This window comes from Eptatretus burgeri, chromosome 5, assembly GCF_056783735.1.
Source record: "Eptatretus burgeri isolate ZD-2024b chromosome 5, Ebu_testis_v1, whole genome shotgun sequence".
NCBI lineage: Eukaryota > Metazoa > Chordata > Myxini > Myxiniformes > Myxinidae > Eptatretus > Eptatretus burgeri.
In genome coordinates this window covers 22,769,748-22,782,552 of record NC_140965.1, presented here as the reverse complement: position 1 = coordinate 22,782,552, position 12,805 = coordinate 22,769,748, and the positions used below count along the sequence as shown (strand labels likewise).

The following is a 12,805-nucleotide window of genomic DNA, read 5'->3' as shown; positions in this document are numbered from 1 at the left end:
CTTGAAGGTTCTTAAAGGTCTTAGGGGTCTAAAGGGTTTTAGGGCTCTAAAGGGTCTTAAAGTGTATTCAGGTTCTAATGGGTCTTTGGGGTCTTGATTGGTCTTAGGGTTTGAAAGGCTCTGAAGGGTTTTAGGGGACTTAAGAGTTTTCAGGGTCTTAGGGTCTTTATTGCTCTTCATGGTCCTTAGGGTCTTTGCGGTCTTAGTGGGTCTCCAGGTTGTAAAGGGTATTGGGGGACTTAAAGGGTCTTCAGGTTCTAAAGGGTTGAATGCAATCAATACACATACTCACGTTCTGTGCGGACAAATAGACAAACAGACAAACAAATAAACGGACCCTAATGCAATACCCTCTCCTCTGGCAAAGGTAACCAGAACAGCACTTGATGGAGCTCATTCCACCGCCAGGCTGAACAGTTTACGTGTTGTATCTCACTGATAGGCCAGATCTGGATCCGGACCTGAACCAAAATTTAATCTACTTGTTCTTGTCACCTAATATAACCATCTCATCCAACAAGTTTTGTCATAACTCGTCCACAACTTTTTGAAATATCGTGCTCACAGACAAACAGACAGACAAACAAGCGTGAAAACGTAACCTCCATCCACCTTCAGTGGCAGAGGTAATGAACTAATGATTCAGACATTCCTCAGCCTTTAACATCCATAGCAGTCTCCCATCCATCCAATTTCTCATGGAGCTCGACACAAATTCATTTCTGAGATCACAATGGAATGTGATTAATTCAGTCTGACAAGTCTATGTCTGTATTTATCTTTCAGTCGAAATTTATCAGATGGGAGAGATATTCTTTTAAAATCTCTGTATTCATGCATACTGAAGAGCTAGAATGAGTCTTCCTAGCTCTGCCCTGAAAATGCAACAAATCACCTTCTTAGCCTTCTTTTCTCTCCATCAGCGAGACTCATGGAAGAGTAAGTAAGGTAAAACTGACAGTGGGATAAATATCAATGGTGGAGTTTACTGTACCATGAAGGGTTACTGGAAGAAATTGTGCATTTTGGAGTTGCTGCGTATGGTTATAGGACTGAGCGAGCAGAGGAAACAATGTTGGACAATAGATAGTATAAAACATAGACCACTGACCTCTTTGTGATGTGAAAGCAACACACCTTATGCTTCAGCCTCATCATGGGAGAATCCAATAATTTTGAGAGCTTTAGATTCCGCAGAATCCAGGAGAGAGATATGATGCTGGAGTGTTGCCCATAGCGGAGGGCAGTACTCCATCGAGCTACAGACAAAGGCCTTGTAGACTGTGAGTAGCTCTGAGTTTCCAAGGAAAGACTTGGATCAATGGATGATTCCCAGTCTGCGACTGGCTTTACACGCCAGCTTTTGTATGTAGTCGGCCCAGGAAAAATCATGGCTGATGGTTCCAAGCATCCTGAACAAATTCCAAGTTCCAAGTGAGCCTTCTAATAATATCGAGACTAGAAATTGTGATAGCCTCTTTACTGACGTAAATGGCGATTATCTATATGTATAAAAAGGAAAAACACGGTGAAGCTGTCCGTGAAGCTATGAAGTTGTCTATGAAGCCGTATGACAATATGTCTCTTTATTACATACTGTTTCAGCATTAGTTGCACCCTGACTACATGTACATCTTAATTACGTAATATTGGAATGTGCCCTTTAATAAACATTTTGACCCTATAGACGGCTGAGACCCCTTAGACCTTTGAAGACCCTTTAGTTGCCGTTATACGAGGACCCTTGAGACCCGAATACCCTTTAGACCCCGAGAACCTTTAGACCTTTACACCCCTTAAGTCCCTTTATCCAGATTTTCTTAACCTTTTAGTATCGTTTCCCCCTTTGAAATTGCCGAATAATGATATCCCCCCCCCACCACATTATCAACACCAAATTAATAAAAAAAAACTAAAATTTATTTAAAAAATTATTCCATTAAATATTTTAATTAAAATACTGTATTGATACACAATTTATTGCATACCATTAACAGTCTTATATTATTTTAACATTAGCATTCCTAAAATCTGTCGCGTTGACTGTCGTACGATATTTTCTTTCATAGTGTCGCCAAATAAGCACGTTCATTTTCAATGAATTTTTGTTCCGCTAATTTTTCATCGCTTGGGAAGCGTATTCGGACGACGTATTCAACGCAATAAATAGTTTGAAAATTGTTCAACCAAAAAAATAATTTCCCCCCTGAAATCCGAAAATTTATCCCCAGGTTAAGAATTACTGCTTTAGACCCCTTTGACCTTAACAACATTTAACAACACACCTTTCAGAGAGATGAGACAACTTGGACCCTTGACCATTTAGACCTTTAGACCACTTGGACCTTTTTAGACCCTTTTTACATGCTTGAGAGATTAGATCCTTTTGACCCTTTAGACCCCAACTACTATTGGAATGTACCCTTTGGATCTTTAGACCATCTTGAACCTTTTAAGTGCACACCACACAAACATCTATAGTCTTCTTGAAAAACGCAGACAATACTTTTTCCCAGGGGGTGGGTACTCTGCTCGTCTACATATAAAAGTAGCCATGCATGCTTCCATACGTCCGTGCATGCAAGTTCCAGACCCCTCGATACCTTTCGACCTCTTGACGCCCCGACAACCCGAAGACAGTTTCGAACCTTAAGACCATTAAGATCCTCAAGATCCTTTAACACCTTTAAGACCCTGAATACACCCAAGACCCTTAAGACCCATAAGACCCCCCATGGCCCCTAAGATCTTTCAGACTCCCAAGATCCTTAAGATATCTAATAACTTTAAGACCCCCAAGACCCTTAAGATCCTAAAGACCCCTAAGACCTTGAAGATCCTAAAGACGTCTCATACCACCATGAGCCCCAATACCCTTCAAGGCCCCTATAGACCCCAAAAGACACATACGACCCTTAAGATGCCAAAGACCCCCAAAACCCATGAGCCTTCAGACTTCTAACACCACTCAGACCCCTCAAGACCCCCTAAAGACTTTTAATTCCTTTAAGACCTTTTGACCTTTTATACCCTTTAGACCTTTAGACCATCTGGAAGCTTTTAGGCGCACACCACGCAAGCATTTGTATTCTTCTTGAAAAACACAGACTGTACTTTTTTTCAGCAAGTCATGCGCAAACTCGACCCACCGAGAGGGTGGGTACTCTGCTGGTATTTATAAAAGAACACATCTTGAAACAGTCACTTTTTCTCAATAATGCTATAGGCACATGAGGAAATTGAATGTTACACAAGGGATGATTTATAAAAAAATGACAGATTTTCTACCACTCCTGTTCGGTCCAGTGGTTTGCCAAGCAAGCAGTTCTGCCTCCTTAATGAACTTCATTACCAAAATAAGCCGATGATACTTTAACTTACGGCAAGGGTCATTCTTGCATTCATATTGTTACAGCCTGGGATTCGCGGCTCGCACGAGGGGAAGCACTCCAGTTTCTCCCGAGCATCCAGACCTGAGGCCTCCGCCAACAGATAACTCTGCAGTCCAACAGACTCTGTAGTTCTTGTACAGCTGTGGCTGCTTGACTTAGAATGACCAGCCTAGCAGGGTTATGCTTCGATGTTTCCAAGATACCTTTCTATTGGCACGGCAACCTAACCAGAAGCCACTTCCTCAGCACCGCACCTGGTGATCTTCTGGCGAGCAGAACAGATAGGTGCAGCACCGGCTAAAAGAGCAAATCAGGTGGTGTACAACTTCCCATCTAACTATGCTTGTACACTGCACCAGACCAATGAAGGAAAGGACGACCAAGACAAATGGGAAATATCAACCAATAATTATTTATTCACACACACACACACAATCATTGAAAAGTGAGTATTTGCAGGCAAAAAGCAAAAAGCACAAAAGAGCAAACTTAACCACATCACATATTCTTATACAATCTTATTTACACAAAGGACATATAGCCATCATTCAATCCAGGGAGAAGAAAATGAGAAGAAGAACTTGAGAAGAAAAGAAAAGTACTGAGAATGGGGTCGACTCCTTTTTCCTCACCTCACACACCCAAACAGGGCTGTTCCAGCCCAAATATATTGTGGAACGGGGAGGGGGGGGAGGATGGGGAAGATGGGCAGTGGAGTGGCGATGTAGTGTGATGGGACACACAGCCGCATCTCTGAGGTGTCCAGACCCAGTAGGCAAGTCCTCTCCGGCATGCAAGATACGCGACAGAAAGCAGCTCGCTCCATTTCTGCTGCCCTCCCCCCCCCGTGTCCAGCAGCTCCCCATGAAACAAACTGTGTTCTGGGCATATACTACCCTCCTTCACACTATGAGCTCCCTCCCTCTATTCCCACACTCTGCACACACCTCTACCCCTTGCCAGATGAGGTTTTTGGCATTGATAAGGACCAGCACCTCAGCATCTTCCTCCTCTCTGGACCTGGCTTTCTCCCCTGTCTTGTCTCGTTTTGTCTCGTCTTGTCCCCTGTCTTGTCTCTCTCCCCTTTCCATTGGTGTGCTTCCGATGTGGGCGTGTCTATGATGCAGCTTGTGTAAAATGCCACGTCATTCTGTTGTGATCGCCACAAGTGCCCCCCCCAGCCCCTCCTTCATGCACGAAGGATGTGGAAAGCACCCCCAGCCCCTCGCTCACACGCGAATTTTCTCTGTATCGTCTGTATCGTACTTCACTGTATCATACAAGAGGCCCCATCCCACAGGCCATGAGTATCAAGAGTTCAAGTTTGTAACATACCAGTTCAACACAGTGTAACAGAAGGGACGAGACACCTTACCTCTATCATGTATATTGGACAATACTATCCCCTCATGGTGGTACTGAGGACAACTTTGTCCAACCACACGTACTTAATAAACATTCAAAACATTCTAATAATCGATGTGAACACAAACGGTGACTTTCATCTAACTGATGGGATCCAGTTAAGGTCTTATCTACCTGCTACCCCTTACCCCACAATGGTAACAGTATATATTATCTACCTGCTGCCCCTTACCCCACAATGGTAACAGTATATATTATCTACCTGCTACCCCTTACCCCACAATGGTAACAGTATATATTATCTACCTGCTGCCCCTTACCCCACAATGGTAACAGTATATATTATCTACCTGCTGCCCCTTACCCCACAATGGTAACAGTATATATTATCAACCTGCTGCCCCTTACCCCACAATGGTAACAGTATATATTATCTACCTGCTGCCCCTTACCCCAAAATGGTAACAGTATCCTTTTATCTACCTGCTGCCCCTTACCCCACAATGCAAACAGTATACTTTTATTTACCTGCTGCCCCTTACCCCACAATGGTAACAGTATATATTATCTACCTGCTGCCCCTTACCCCAAAATGGTAACAGTATATATTATCTACCTGCTGCCCCTTACCCCAAAATGGTAACAGTATCCTTTTATCTACCTGCTGCCCCTTACCCCACAATGGTCACAGTATGTATTATGTACCTGCTGCCCCTTACCCCCTAATAGTAACAGTTTATATTGGTCCTCCACTGTAACTATTTTACTCCCACCACCCCATAAAGTGTTAAAACACTTACAAGAGCCTGAACTTTAAAATGTTGAAGAAAACTCATGTGTGGAGGGACACAGTACTTTTTTATATTTCACCAATTTAACATACATTGGTACATTTAAATGATGAAGACCACCAGCATACCAGTACTGTATAAATGCCGAGCAAGCAAGGCTCAGACCCGACGCACACCGTCACAGACAGGTTGGTGATGCAAGCGACGTTGGGTCTCACCTTCTGTGTATTATTGTCATGTAATGATCATCCCCCTTGGAAAGATCATGTAATTCCCCCAGCACACAATTCCTGTGAAGCCCTATATGGAAGACTACCTGGTTGAAATGTTTGACCGAAGTCTTACCTGCTTGGGAGCTTGACGAGTTGGAACTTCATGGTATCTTCACTTTTTTAATATATTGTGACGGTTGTGAGCCCCCAGGAAGGAGAAAGTGCATCCACATAGTTTAAAGTTAGTTCTATTGTGTTTAGCGATTGAGAAGATATCGTATTTATGTGGATAGATATGCGTTGCGAATGTGAGTTAGCTTATGTCCACTTTTCTTTCCTCTTGACATTCTGTACTCAAACCACTTTCCGCTAGCACCACACACATGCACACAGATAATGCCATCCCCGAATCCTTGACTTTAGCGGATAATTTGGCGCGATCGGCTTGAGGGGGAGGTTGACGAGGAATATTAGTCAAACTCCCCCAAGAGGAAGCAATCTGTGAAATGCGACAGGTGAGCGCAGAGTTCTCGCCACTCCCCACTTCCCGGAAAAAAAACCCTACAAAGACCCCCCCTTCTCTAATCAGACTCCATTTATTGGGCAGGGGGATGGGATCCAGACATTCACCAACAGGGGATGGGGGGGGGGGAATTCCGACCACCCTCGTGAGTCCTGCACCAATGGGGGGGTCTCGAAGCCGTGGAACGAATGGGCGGTGGGGAGAAATAAAGGGAGAGAGGTGGGGATAGATTCACACAGATTCTGGGAGACAGATTTAGATTCTAAGAGAGATACACTTCATCACTGGTTCGCTTGCTCGTTCTGACCTCGCTTCAATTGTTCCTTTCTGACCCTCTTTCTGACTTTCTTTTCGGACTTCATGTTTCTTCTTCATTTTTTGACGTTCTTTACATTTTGCTGTCTTTTTGACTCGCTCTTTCATATTCATTGTGGCTTTTTCACCCCACACACGAACACCAAGCCCAGCGCACCTTCGCCACAGCCTGGCTGTCGCTATGCCACCCGATCACAGCAGTGATGCCTGCCTCACCTCACTTCACCGGTCGTTGTTCCCACTCGAGCTGTGCAGTTCAGCCAAGATCATTGGGCGCCCCAGACGATCACGGAGCGAATGCAGCAGAGGGAGAAACCTGGGAGAGCGAGCATGTGGGAGGTGAGCCTGGGCCACCAAACCATTGGGCGACCACAATACCAGCCGGGTTGTGGAAGGTGTGTTGGGGGCACGTAGCCGACCCATCAGAACCTCTTTCTCACTGCTACCACTTCTCACCCCTCCTCCCTCACTCTCTCATTTCTTCAGGTATCTGACACCTTTGTTTTAGAGTTGTAAGTAATTGATTTAAGGCATCCGATGGTGGGTTTGTCATGTAGAGGATAAGTGGGAAATGTATACATGCCTGCAAATTGTGTGAATTACCTGCATTGCCTCTCCTTGTGTTTTCCTGCCAATTCCTTGTTTGAATCCCAACTGTCATTTCTCACGCCAATTTCTGCCCTGATCGTAATAAATGCATGAAAGACTTAGCATTGTATCTTGACCTATTCTGCTTGGGTTTGATGTGTTCCTGGGGGTAATTAGCCCAAGCGGTTAATTGGTCTCTGACAGATGATAGGGTGTGGCGCGTAACGTTGGTTCATTCGGCCAATTAAAATCCATTGCGTGACCACTGGCATGGTTCCCCATCTACTTCAGTTATCTTGCTGGTACGGTAAACCAACATCAACACGAGGTGCAAGGATCCGACCTAAGGTGAATGTAGTAGACGGCGTCCATGGGCTTTTTGTTGAAGAGTCGGCCTTTTGGAGTTATCCGGGGCATGTCCACGACAATATCTTCCCAACTACAACCAATTTTTTTTATGGTCATGCATCGGCATGTCTAAAATAGGCTTGCATTAGCAGGACACGTGTCATGGCATGCCCGACACAAAGGAAATGCAATGTAGTTTACGGCATCCAGTTATCGTATGAGGTGGACGAATGATTTGGCCACATCGATTTGACACCAATTTTCAGAATAACAATAAATCAGACAGCAGTGGAGCTATGAGATCAGTGGAACATTTTGTTTATTTATAACTTTTTTTTATTATTATTATTTTTTTTTGTATACCTTGGTCGAGGCTCGTATGAGAGCTAATACACAACTCACAGCAAGGAGGCTTGAGACAAGAGGGGCGGGAGTGGAAGGGACAAAACAGTGGGGAACAGACACATTAGGTGAACTGTGGAAGGGAGAGGGATGGGGATGGGACGGGGAACATGGCGAAGAGAAGATGGACATTACAGGGTCTTTCAGGAAGGAAAGCAGGCGAATTGAAGGAAGTGGGCTTGGGTGGATTATCGGGGGTAGAAAAGATCGAGGATTTGGATGGGGGAAGATAAGAGGTGGTGGTGAACAGCTGTTTTGAAAGCCTGGAGGGAAGAATGGGAAAGAATAGAGTGAGGAAGTTTATTCCAAAGGCGGGAAAAAAGAGGAATGAAAGAGTGAAGATGAGCAGTGATTCGTGATTTTGGTAGTTTTACCAGAAGGGGGTTGTTGGCGGACCTTGAGCGCCCTGTGGAGATGTGGTGGGGACAAATCGCAGAGAGAGCAGGGGGGGCAAGGCTGGAGAGGAGTCGGTAGAAGACAGAAAGACCACCGAACAACCTGCGGTGATTGAGTGAGAGGCCCAAAGACTCAGCTTCATTGCGGGATATGCCGATGATCTTAAATGCCCTGGTTTCCACAGCGTGAAGCCGAGAAAGGTGGGAGGCAGGAGCACCAGCCCAGAGGGGAGAGCAGTACTCCATCAGGCTACGGACAAAAGCTTTGTAAGTGGTCAGGAGCTCAAGAGGGCCGAGGAAGGACTTAGCAGGACGGAGGATTTCCAGTCGGCGACTGGCTTTTGAGGCGAGGTTGGAAATGTGACTTTCCCAGGAAAGGTCATGGCAGATAGTGAGACCTAGAAGCTTGAAAGAAAAGACTTCTTCCAGAGGATTGTTGAGAAAGTGGATGGGGGGGTTTTCTAAACGGTCCTTTCGAAGAGACATAGTGAGAGTGTGAGATTTGTCTGGATTGAAAGACATGTTCCACATGTTGGACCAGTTTGTGATTTTATCCAGATCTGCAGTGAGCGAAGAAGCTGCTGCTTGCCGGTCTGAGGGATGACCGATGGTATGGCAGAGGGTGGAGTCGTCGGCAAAGAGAAATAGAGGATTTTCCAGAGAGTCCGAGAGATCATTGATGAAAACCAGAAAAAGAACAGGACCCAGAACGCTACCTTGAGGAACTCCAGCCTGCACAGGAAGAGGGGATGAAAGAACTCCATTTAGGGCCACACGTTGACTGCGACAGGAGAGGAAGTCTGCGAGCCATGAGTGGAGATGGCCTTGAATACCATGGGAAGAGAGTTTGGTGAGTAGGGCAGGGTGCCAGACTGTGTCAAAAGCACGTGATATGTCCAGGGATACGGCTCGGATTTCCTGTCTGGCATTGAGGACCTCCATCCATTGATGGGAGAGCAGAAGCAGCATATCCAGGGGAGAGTGACCTGGTCTGAAACCAAATTGATGATTGGAAATCAAGAAATCAACTTCAGGAAAACATGAATATTACATGATCCAACGATTTGATGTCCCTTGCCATATCAGCAATGCTGTGGTGAGAAACAAAACCTGTTCATGGCAAGAAATCAAGCCCATTGGATATTCAAAGAATGGTCATTTAAAGAATACGTTCGGACAATGAAAGAGTAATTGTGTGTATAAAATGAGGGTGAAATTAACACTGAGCGTTGAAACATTTTTTTAATGCAACATTAATTTTTTTTTACAAGTCGCATTTCTATTTATTTATTTTTATTTTATATATAATATATAGTCGAGGCTCGTGGAAGAGCTAGTACACTGAATGGATCAGGATGTAACAGACAAAAACAGAACGCAAAAGGAACACTTGAGGGGGGGGGGACACCAACAGCAGAGTTGAAGACCAAAATAGAGGGATACTTGGACAAACAATGGGGGAGGGGAGAAATGGGAGTGGGGGGGGGCAGGAGAGGTTACAAGGGGTGGACAAGATGGATACAGAATGAAACTCCAAGGAGGGAAAACTGGAAATTTGGAAGGAGGATGGATTAGTGTCAGGTTAATGAGGATTGAAAATACAAAAGATCATGGCTTCGGATTGGGGAGGATCTGAGATGGTGGTGAACAGCCATCTTGAACACCTATAGGTCATGTGGAGGTGGGTCGGTTCGTTCAGTTTCGTTGTGCAGATCACCAATCTAAACGAAATTCACCCTGTACATTCATGAGAACACACCATTGAAATTCGTACTCGTTTCCATATGCACAAGTTGACACACCGACAGTTATTACCATTTGAAATTACCGCCGTGAAGTGGACGTGGCGTGCTTGTAATCGCGGAGGAAACGACCAGGAAACAACAAATCAAGATGGCGGCGCCCATGGTTGTCGTGTGATTGAGTGATTTTTGGTCTTTCAACAACCAAATATGCGTTGTTTCACACTTGGGCGGGGAGGAAGATGAGAAAGTGACGCAATTCACGGATAAGAGCTGGCGTAAGGTATGCGAGTGTGCGAAGGCTTGGTGCGACGCCACAGATAGTGAAACTGTCAACAAATGCCGTTTGCTGGCTGATCAAATTATGAAACTGCTGCCAATGACTGATCCTCCTGCTAATGCCAGCTGTCACCGGTTCTGCTATGCGTCGTTTTGTAACAAGGATCATATAAAATGTACTGAAGCCAGGAAAAGGAAATCAGAAGCCAGCACTACTGTAGTTTCTGCTCGAGCCAGTGAGGTGGTGGGCGGACTCGAAGAAGAGGGGGCACTCATACCACAAAATACGTAGAAAACCCCTCAGAACCTCTGAAGAAAGGGCGGCTGGCAAATCAGCTGGTGTACTGCCAAGAATTTGTGTGATATGCCAGAAAAAAGACAAATTCATCCGTGTCAAAGGAAAATCTCAACGTGATCAGTTGTCCCTGGCAGAAACACAGGATGAAGGAAAGCTGAGGGAAACTGCTGAGCAGAGGAGAGATGAACGTGATGTGAGAATAATGACAACTATAAAGGATAAAGACTGTGTGGCGCTTGAAGTTTGTTATCACCGTAAACGTTATTACGAGTATGTGAATGACACATACCAGAGACAGAGTGAAAGTAAACTCCAAACTCAGAAAGTGAACTCTGACTCAGCATTTGACATTTTCTGTGATAAAGTAATCCAGGTAAGACTCATTGATGGAAAGCAATCTCTACATATGAAGAAGTTGTGTGAGATGTTCAATGACCGACTCAGAGTATGCGAAGGTCAGGATAAGGCCAACTCCCAGGCAACAAGACTGAAGAAAAGACTGCAGGAACGGTACCCAGACATGATTTTCTATCGTCCAACAAAAATGTCTGAGAGCGAAGTGGTGTACATGAAGGACATTGATTTTGGTTCCATTGCTCAGGCTGCTGTTGTAGACAGTAGCTCTACAACTGAAGCAGAGTCCACTACAGAGGATGAAGACAGCCAGGGTCCACAGCAGGGTGACTCAGGCCTCAATTTACATGTTCTATACTCGGGAGCACTCATGGTGAGGGATGTCCTGAACAAACACCAAAGTGTGGACATTACATGGCCACCACTTGCTCCTGACTTCAACATTTCAAATTCTGAAAGAGCCATCCCTGTTGCATTGTACAACCTTGTTGCATGGACAGCGGGCCTGTCAGACGAGCCAACCCTGGAGAAATTTGTGGAACTCCCACGGTATATTCATCTGAAAATGCTCTCTGTTCTTCAAGACGTTGTTTCTATAGCGTCAAGGGGTCAGACGTTTACTCCGAAGTCCTATGCATTGGGCCTGACTGTGAAACATTGGACTGGTTCTACTCGACTGTTAGGACTGCTCAACAAGCTTGGGCATTGTGTCTCAGTCAGTACTACACAGGCGTTGGAAACTGCTTTGGCGCTGTTGCAGATTGATCAGGAGGGAAAACTGCCCTCAAACTGCCTCAGAAATGTACCGACAATATTTGTGTACGATAACATCGATTTCAGTGAGGAGACCCTCACCGGTCATGGGACCACTCACCACACCAATGGATTGATGATACAAGACGCACCCTCTGAGCCGATTCAGCACGCTCGTCCAGTGACTCCAATTAGCCGTCGTCAGCGGTCATTAGTTGGTAACACGCCACCCATTCTCAAGAATGGTGGCAGGAAAAAGCAAGGGACCACAGCCTTTTACAGTTGTGACATTGACATCAGTCCGTCACAAGAGGACGGGCTCTCGCTGGATGTGCTCTATTACACAATGAAAACAGTCCAGAAAACGGACGGGCAGTTGCCGACATGGACTGGGTACAACACCCTCCTTCGTCGGGATGAAGAGTTGACCAAGCCAGCCATCATCTACCTTCCCGTGATCGAGGCATCACCCACGGAACTGGACACCGTTTACACGGTCCTACGCCAAAGCATCGATACGGCTGGATATTGAAACTGCTGCGGCAGCACCAATCAATCAAATTAGGAATATGGAGGGAGAAAAACTAAGGTAGGAATATTGTGAACGAGGAAAAGGAGGTTCATTGTTGAGAGGATAATTATGGAAGGAGGAGAAAATTTCCACCAGTTTTTGCATAGATTGCCCCAAATTTTACAAATTATTGTCGATGAAGGCCGTGAGACGTCTCAACACTCAGTAGGTAATCAAGCCTGGTGTTGGCTTAACGGTTAAGGTGGCTGGCTTAAGATCTTAGGGCCTTGAGCTTGAGTTAACACCAGGTGGGGTTGACTCAACCAGTCATCCTTCCGAGGCCGGCAAAATGAGTACCGGTGTACTTGTAATAGAGAGCAGCGCATCAGCGGTACAGCCGTGCCTCCAGAAATTGATGCAACCAGCAGCCACAGGTTGCACACTATAGCTAGCGAGGACGTAATCAATTGGTGAAACGGGAACAATGGAGATTTAACAGGAGATTAACCATTTGAAAACAATCCAGAGGCATCACAC

The 12,805-nt window shown here is 45.3% G+C and overlaps 1 protein-coding gene across 4 annotated transcripts in view; it reads right to left on the bottom strand.

Annotated features, from left to right (window-relative positions):
* Positions 1-12,805, bottom strand: part of LOC147026054 (kelch-like protein 29) — a 162,081-nt gene that overhangs the window by 58,056 nt on the left and 91,220 nt on the right. The window lies entirely within an intron of this gene.